The sequence below is a fragment of the Taudactylus pleione genome, unplaced genomic scaffold (assembly GCF_031769625.1).
Source record: "Taudactylus pleione unplaced genomic scaffold, aTauple2 ptg000134l, whole genome shotgun sequence".
Lineage (NCBI taxonomy): Eukaryota > Metazoa > Chordata > Amphibia > Anura > Myobatrachidae > Taudactylus > Taudactylus pleione.
In genome coordinates this window covers 5,378,996-5,386,056 of record NW_028284536.1, presented here as the reverse complement: position 1 = coordinate 5,386,056, position 7,061 = coordinate 5,378,996, and the positions used below count along the sequence as shown (strand labels likewise).

The 7,061-nt window shown below is 35.2% G+C and overlaps 2 non-coding genes across 2 annotated transcripts; both read left to right on the top strand.

Moving 5' to 3' along the window:
* The first annotated feature begins 228 nt into the window (after positions 1-228).
* TRNAN-GUU (transfer RNA asparagine (anticodon GUU)) lies at positions 229-302 on the top strand. The gene has a single exon. It is a non-coding gene; the product is annotated as a tRNA-Asn (tRNA).
* An 862-nt stretch (positions 303-1,164) lies between these two features.
* On the top strand, positions 1,165-1,238 carry TRNAN-GUU (transfer RNA asparagine (anticodon GUU)). The gene has a single exon. It is a non-coding gene; the product is annotated as a tRNA-Asn (tRNA).
* The last annotated feature ends 5,823 nt before the right edge of the window (positions 1,239-7,061 follow it).

Below are 7,061 nucleotides of genomic sequence, written 5' to 3'. Positions count from 1 at the left end.
GACCTCTGGGTTATGGGCCCAGCACGCTTCCGCTGCGCCACTCTTCTGCTCATGGAAGTGCTTAGAACTCAAGAAGGGTTGATTCATCACAAGAACATGGCAATGTGTTCCTTTTAATTAGCGAAAAATCCTAAACTAACTGTCCAGATTAGAGACTTTATAAACTTTGGCAAGGAAACTTTCCAGATCAATGTTTCTTAGCTGTTGTTTGTTTATGTCTCACATAGGGTCTCTGTGGCGCAATTGGTTAGCGCGTTCAGCTGTTAACCGGAAGGTTGGTGGTTCAATCCCACCCAGGGACGAGAATCTTCTATTAGTCAAATTTTGGGGAATTTTAGGTAGAGAAGTCAACATGTCTAACTACCTATTTTATGGTAGGGTTCAAGACTTTCTCTGAAACAATTATCTCTAAAGTGAGTTTAATTTGATTTAAGCCAATTTATTCAACATTTAGAAAATACCTGAAGGTTAATGTTGTTCCTGGTGATATCTAATCAGCAGAATGCAACCTAGCAGCATTTTTAAGTGAAAGCCTGTGTTATGTTATAACCAGGTGTTATCTTATCAGTACAAAGGTAAGGAATTAAGAAAAACTTTTTGAAGTTTGAAGATTTTCCTTACAAAATCATTGTCTTTTTGCATCACCAAAGTGTAAGCTGGAAAGATGATTTTGATAAATTACTTGTTAGAACACCTGATTTGCTCTTCTGGAGTCAATGTAGTTTGTTTTTCTCAATAACCATAGAAGTAATAGGGTAAAGTAAAGACATTATGTGGATTTTTTGCTACAGCACTTCTGTCAAAATACGAATTAAATGAGTTAAGATGATAATGGATTTTCTACTATAAGCAAAAACCAAAAAAGTCAAAATAGCAATCCCAATTTTAGATTTGATAAATGAAAATAGCACATAGCTGAAGATGGTTTCGATCCATCGACCTCTGGGTTATGGCCCAGCACGCTTCCGCTGCGCCACTCTGATGCTCATGGAAATGCTTAGAACTCAAGAAGGGTTGATTCATCACAAGAACATGGCAATGCGTTCCTTTTAATTAGCGAAAAATCCTAAAATAACTGTCCAGATTAGAGACTTTATAAACTTTGGCAAGGAAACTTTCCAGATCAATGTTTCTTAGCTGTTGTTTGTTTATGTCTCACATAGGGTCTCTGTGGCGCAATTGGTTAGCGCGTTCAGCTGTTAACCGGAAGGTTGGTGGTTCAATCCCACCCAGGGACGAGAATCTTCTATTAGTCAAATTTTGGGAAATTTTAGGTAGAGAAGTCAACATGTCTAACTACCTATTTTATGGTAGGGTTCAAGACTTTCTCTGAAACAATTATCTCTAAAGTGAGTTTAATTTGATTTAAGCCAATTTATTCAACATTTAGAAAATACCTGAAGGTTAATGTTGTTCCTGGTGATATCTAATCAGCAGAATGCAACCTAGCAGCATTTTTAAGTGAAAGCCTGTGTTATGTTATAACCAGGTGTTATCTTATCAGTACAAAGGTAAGGAATTAAGAAAAACTTTTTGAAGTTTGAAGATTTTCCTTACAAAATCATTGTCTTTTTGCATCACCAAAGTGTAAGCTGGAAAGATGATTTTGATAAATTACTTGTTAGAACACCTGATTTGCTCTTCTGGAGTCAATGTAGTTTGTTTTTCTCAATAACCATAGAAATAATAGGGTAAAGTAAAGACATTATGTGGATTTTTTGCTACAGCACTTCTGTCAAAATACGAATTAAATGAGTTAAGATGATAATGGATTTTCTACTATAAGCAAAGACCAAAAAAGTCAAAATAGCAATCCCAATTTTAGATTTGATAAATGAAAATAGCACATAGCAGAAGATGGTTTCGATCCATCAACCTCTGGGTTATGGCCCAGCACGCTTCCGCTGCGCCACTCTGCTGCTCATGGAAATGCTTAGAACTCAAGAAGGGTTGATTCATCACAAGAACATGGCAATGTGTTCCTTTTAATTAGCGAAAAATCCTAAAATAACTGTCCAGATTAGAGACTTTATAAACTTTGGCAAGGAAACTTTCCAAATCAATGTTTCTTAGCTGTTGTTAGTTTATGTCTCACATAGGGTCTCTCTGGTGCAATTGGTTAGCGCGTTCGGCTGTTAACCGGAAGGTTGGTAGTTCAATCCCACCCAGGGACGAGAATCTTCTATTAGTCAAATTTTGGGGTATTTTAGGTAGAGAAGTCAACATGTCTAACTACCTATTTTATGGTAGGGTTCAAGACTTTCTCTGAAACAATTATCTCTAAAGTGAGTTTAATTTGATTTAAGCCAATTTATTCAACAATTAGAAAATACCTGAAGGTTAATGTTGTTCCTGGTGATATCTAATCAGCAGAATGCAACCTAGCAGCATTTTTAAGTGAAAGCCTGTGTTATGTTATAACCAGGTGTTATCTTATCAGTACAAAGGTAAGGAATTAAGAAAAACTTTTTGAAGTTTGAAGATTTTTCTTACAAAATCATTGTCTTATTGCATCACCAAAGTGTAAGCTGGAAAGATGATTTTGATAAATTACTTGTTTGAACACCTGATTTGCTCTTCTGGAGTCAATGTAGTTTGTTTTTCTCAATAACCATAGAAGTAATAGGGTAAAGTAAAGACATTATGTGGATTTTTTGCTACAGCACTTTTGTCAAAATACGATTTAAATGAGTTAAGATGATAATGGATTTTCTACTATAAGCAAAGACCAAAAAAGTCAAAATAGCAATCCCAATTTTAGATTTGATAAATGAAAATAGCACATAGCAGAGGATGGTTTCGATCCAACGACCTCTGGGTTATGGGCCCAGCACCCTTCCGCTGCACCACTCTGCTGCTCATGGAAGTGCTTAGAACTCAAGAAGGGTTGATTCATCACAAGAACATGGCAATGTGTTCCTTTTAATTAATGAAAAATCCTAAAATAACTGTCCAGATTAGAGACTTTATAAACTTTGGTAAGGAAACTTTCCAGATCAATGTTTCTTAGCTGTTGTTTGTTTATGTCTCATATAGGGTCTCTGTGGCACAATTGGTTTGCACGTTCGGCTGTTAATTGGAATATTGGTGGTTCAATCCCACCCAGGGACAAAAATCTTCTATTAGTCAAATTTTGGGGATTTTTAGGTAGAGAAGTCAACATGTCAAACTACCTATTTTATGGTAAGGTTCAAGACTTTCTCTGAAACAATTATCGCTAAAGTGAGTTTAATTTGATTTAAGCCAATTTATTCAACATTTAGAAAATACCTGAAGGTTAATGTTGTTCCTGGTGATATCTAATCAGCAGAATGCAACCTAGCAGCATTTTTAAGTGGAAGCCTGTGTTATGTTAAAACCAGGTGTTATCTTATCAGTACAAAGGTAAGGAAATAAGAAAAACTTTTTGAAGTTTGAAGATTTTTCTTACAATATCATTGTCTTTTTGCATCACCAAAGTGTAAGCTGGAAAGATGATTTTGATAAATTACTTGTTAGAACACCTGATTTGCTCTTCTGGAGTCAATGTAGTTTGTTTTTCTCAATAACCATAGAAGTAATAGGGTAAAGTAAAGACATTATGTGGATTTTTTGCTACAGCACTTCTGTCAAAATACGAATTAAATGAGTTAGGATGATAATGGATTTTCTACTATAAGCAAAGACCAAAAAAGTCAAAATAGCAATCCCAATTTTAGATTTGATAAATGAAAATAGCACATAGCAGAGGATGGTTTCCATCCAACGACCTCTGGGTTATGGGCGCAGCACCCTTCCGCTGTGCCACTCTGCTGCTCATGGAAGTGCTTAGAACTCAAGAAGGGTTGATTCATCACAAGAACATGGCAATGTGTTCCTTTTAATAATTGAAAAATCCTAAAATAACTGTCCAGATTAGAGACTTTATAAACTTTGGTAAGGAAACTTTCCAGATCAATGTTTCTTAGTTGTTGTTTGTTTATGTCTCATATAGGGTCTCTGTGGCACAATTGGTTTGCACGTTCGGCTGTTAATTGGAATATTGGTGGTTCAATCCCACCCAGGGACGAAAATCTTCTATTAGTCAAATTTTGGTGATTTTTAGGTAGAGAAGTCAACATGTCTAACTACCTATTTTATGGTAGGGTTCAAGACTTTCTCTGAAACAATTATCTCTAAAGTGAGTTTAATTTGATTTAAGCCAATTTATTCAACATTTAGAAAATACCTGAAGGTTAATGTTGTTCCTGGTGATATCTAATCAGCAGAATGCAACCTAGCAGCATTTTTAAGTGGAAGCCTGTGTTATGTTAAAACCAGGTGTTATCTTATCAGTACAAAGGTAAGGAATTAAGAAAAACTTTTTGAAGTTTGAAGATTTTTCTTACAAAATCATTGTCTTATTGCATCACCAAAGTGTAAGCTGGAAAGATGATTTTGATAAATTACTTGTTTGAACACCTGATTTGCTCTTCTGGAGTCAATGTAGTTTGTTTTTCTCAATAACCATAGAAGTAATAGGGTAAAGTAAAGACATTATGTGGATTTTTTGCTACAGCACTTTTGTCAAAATACGATTTAAATGAGTTAAGATGATAATGGATTTTCTACTATAAGCAAAGACCAAAAAAGTCAAAATAGCAATCCCAATTTTAGATTTGATAAATGAAAATAGCACATAGCAGAGGATGGTTTCGATCCAACGACCTCTGGGTTATGGGCCCAGCACCCTTCCGCTGCACCACTCTGCTGCTCATGGAAGTGCTTAGAACTCAAGAAGGGTTGATTCATCACAAGAACATGGCAATGTGTTCCTTTTAATTAATGAAAAATCCTAAAATAACTGTCCAGATTAGAGACTTTATAAACTTTGGTAAGGAAACTTTCCAGATCAATGTTTCTTAGCTGTTGTTTGTTTATGTCTCATATAGGGTCTCTGTGGCACAATTGGTTTGCACGTTCGGCTGTTAATTGGAATATTGGTGGTTCAATCCCACCCAGGGACAAAAATCTTCTATTAGTCAAATTTTGGGGATTTTTAGGTAGAGAAGTCAACATGTCAAACTACCTATTTTATGGTAAGGTTCAAGACTTTCTCTGAAACAATTATCGCTAAAGTGAGTTTAATTTGATTTAAGCCAATTTATTCAACATTTAGAAAATACCTGAAGGTTAATGTTGTTCCTGGTGATATCTAATCAGCAGAATGCAACCTAGCAGCATTTTTAAGTGGAAGCCTGTGTTATGTTAAAACCAGGTGTTATCTTATCAGTACAAAGGTAAGGAAATAAGAAAAACTTTTTGAAGTTTGAAGATTTTTCTTACAATATCATTGTCTTTTTGCATCACCAAAGTGTAAGCTGGAAAGATGATTTTGATAAATTACTTGTTAGAACACCTGATTTGCTCTTCTGGAGTCAATGTAGTTTGTTTTTCTCAATAACCATAGAAGTAATAGGGTAAAGTAAAGACATTATGTGGATTTTTTGCTACAGCACTTCTGTCAAAATACGAATTAAATGAGTTAGGATGATAATGGATTTTCTACTATAAGCAAAGACCAAAAAAGTCAAAATAGCAATCCCAATTTTAGATTTGATAAATGAAAATAGCACATAGCAGAGGATGGTTTCCATCCAACGACCTCTGGGTTATGGGCGCAGCACCCTTCCGCTGTGCCACTCTGCTGCTCATGGAAGTGCTTAGAACTCAAGAAGGGTTGATTCATCACAAGAACATGGCAATGTGTTCCTTTTAATAATTGAAAAATCCTAAAATAACTGTCCAGATTAGAGACTTTATAAACTTTGGTAAGGAAACTTTCCAGATCAATGTTTCTTAGTTGTTGTTTGTTTATGTCTCATATAGGGTCTCTGTGGCACAATTGGTTTGCACGTTCGGCTGTTAATTGGAATATTGGTGGTTCAATCCCACCCAGGGACGAAAATCTTCTATTAGTCAAATTTTGGTGATTTTTAGGTAGAGAAGTCAACATGTCTAACTACCTATTTTATGGTAGGGTTCAAGACTTTCTCTGAAACAATTATCTCTAAAGTGAGTTTAATTTGATTTAAGCCAATTTATTCAACATTTAGAAAATACCTGAAGGTTAATGTTGTTCCTGGTGATATCTAATCAGCAGAATGCAACCTAGCAGCATTTTTAAGTGGAAGCCTGTGTTATGTTAAAACCAGGTGTTATCTTATCAGTACAAAGGTAAGGAATTAAGAAAAACTTTTTGAAGTGAGAAGATTTTTCTTACAAAATCATTGTCTTTTTGCATCACCAAAGTGTAAGCTGGAAAGATGATTTTGATAAATTACTTGTTAGAACACCTGATTTGCTCTTCTGGAGTCAATGTATTTGTTTTTCTCAATAACCATAGAAGTAATAGGGTAAAGTAAAGACATTATGTGGATTTTTTGCTACATCACTTCTGTCAAAATACGAATTAAATGAGTTAAGATGATAATGGATTTTCTACTATAAGCAAAGACCAAAAAAGTCAAAATAGCAATCCCAATTTTAGATTTGATAAATGAAAATAGCACATAGCAGAGGATGGTTTCGATCCATCGACCTCTGGGTTATGGGCCCAGCACGCTTCCGCTGCGCCACTCTGCTGCTCATGGAAATGCTTAGAACTCAAGAAGGGTTAATTCATCACAAGAACATGGCAATGTGTTCCTTTTAATTAACGAAAAATCCTAAAATAACTGTCCAGATTAGAGACTTTATAAACTTTGGCAAGGAAACTTTCCAGATCAATCTTTTTTAGCAGTTGTTTGTTTATGTCTCATATAGGGTCTCTGTGGTGCAATTGGTTAGCGTGTTTGGCTGTTAACCGGAAGGTTGGTGGTTCATTCCCACCCAGGGACGAGAATCTTCTATTAGTCAAATTTTGGGGAATTTTAGGTAGAGAAGTCAACATGTCAAACTACCTATTTTATGTTAGGGTTCAAGACTTTCTCTGAAACAATTATCTCTAAAGTGAGTTTAATTTGATTTAAGCCAATTTATTCAACATTTAGAAAATACCTGAAGGTTAATGTTGTTCCTGGTGATATCTAATCAGCAGAATG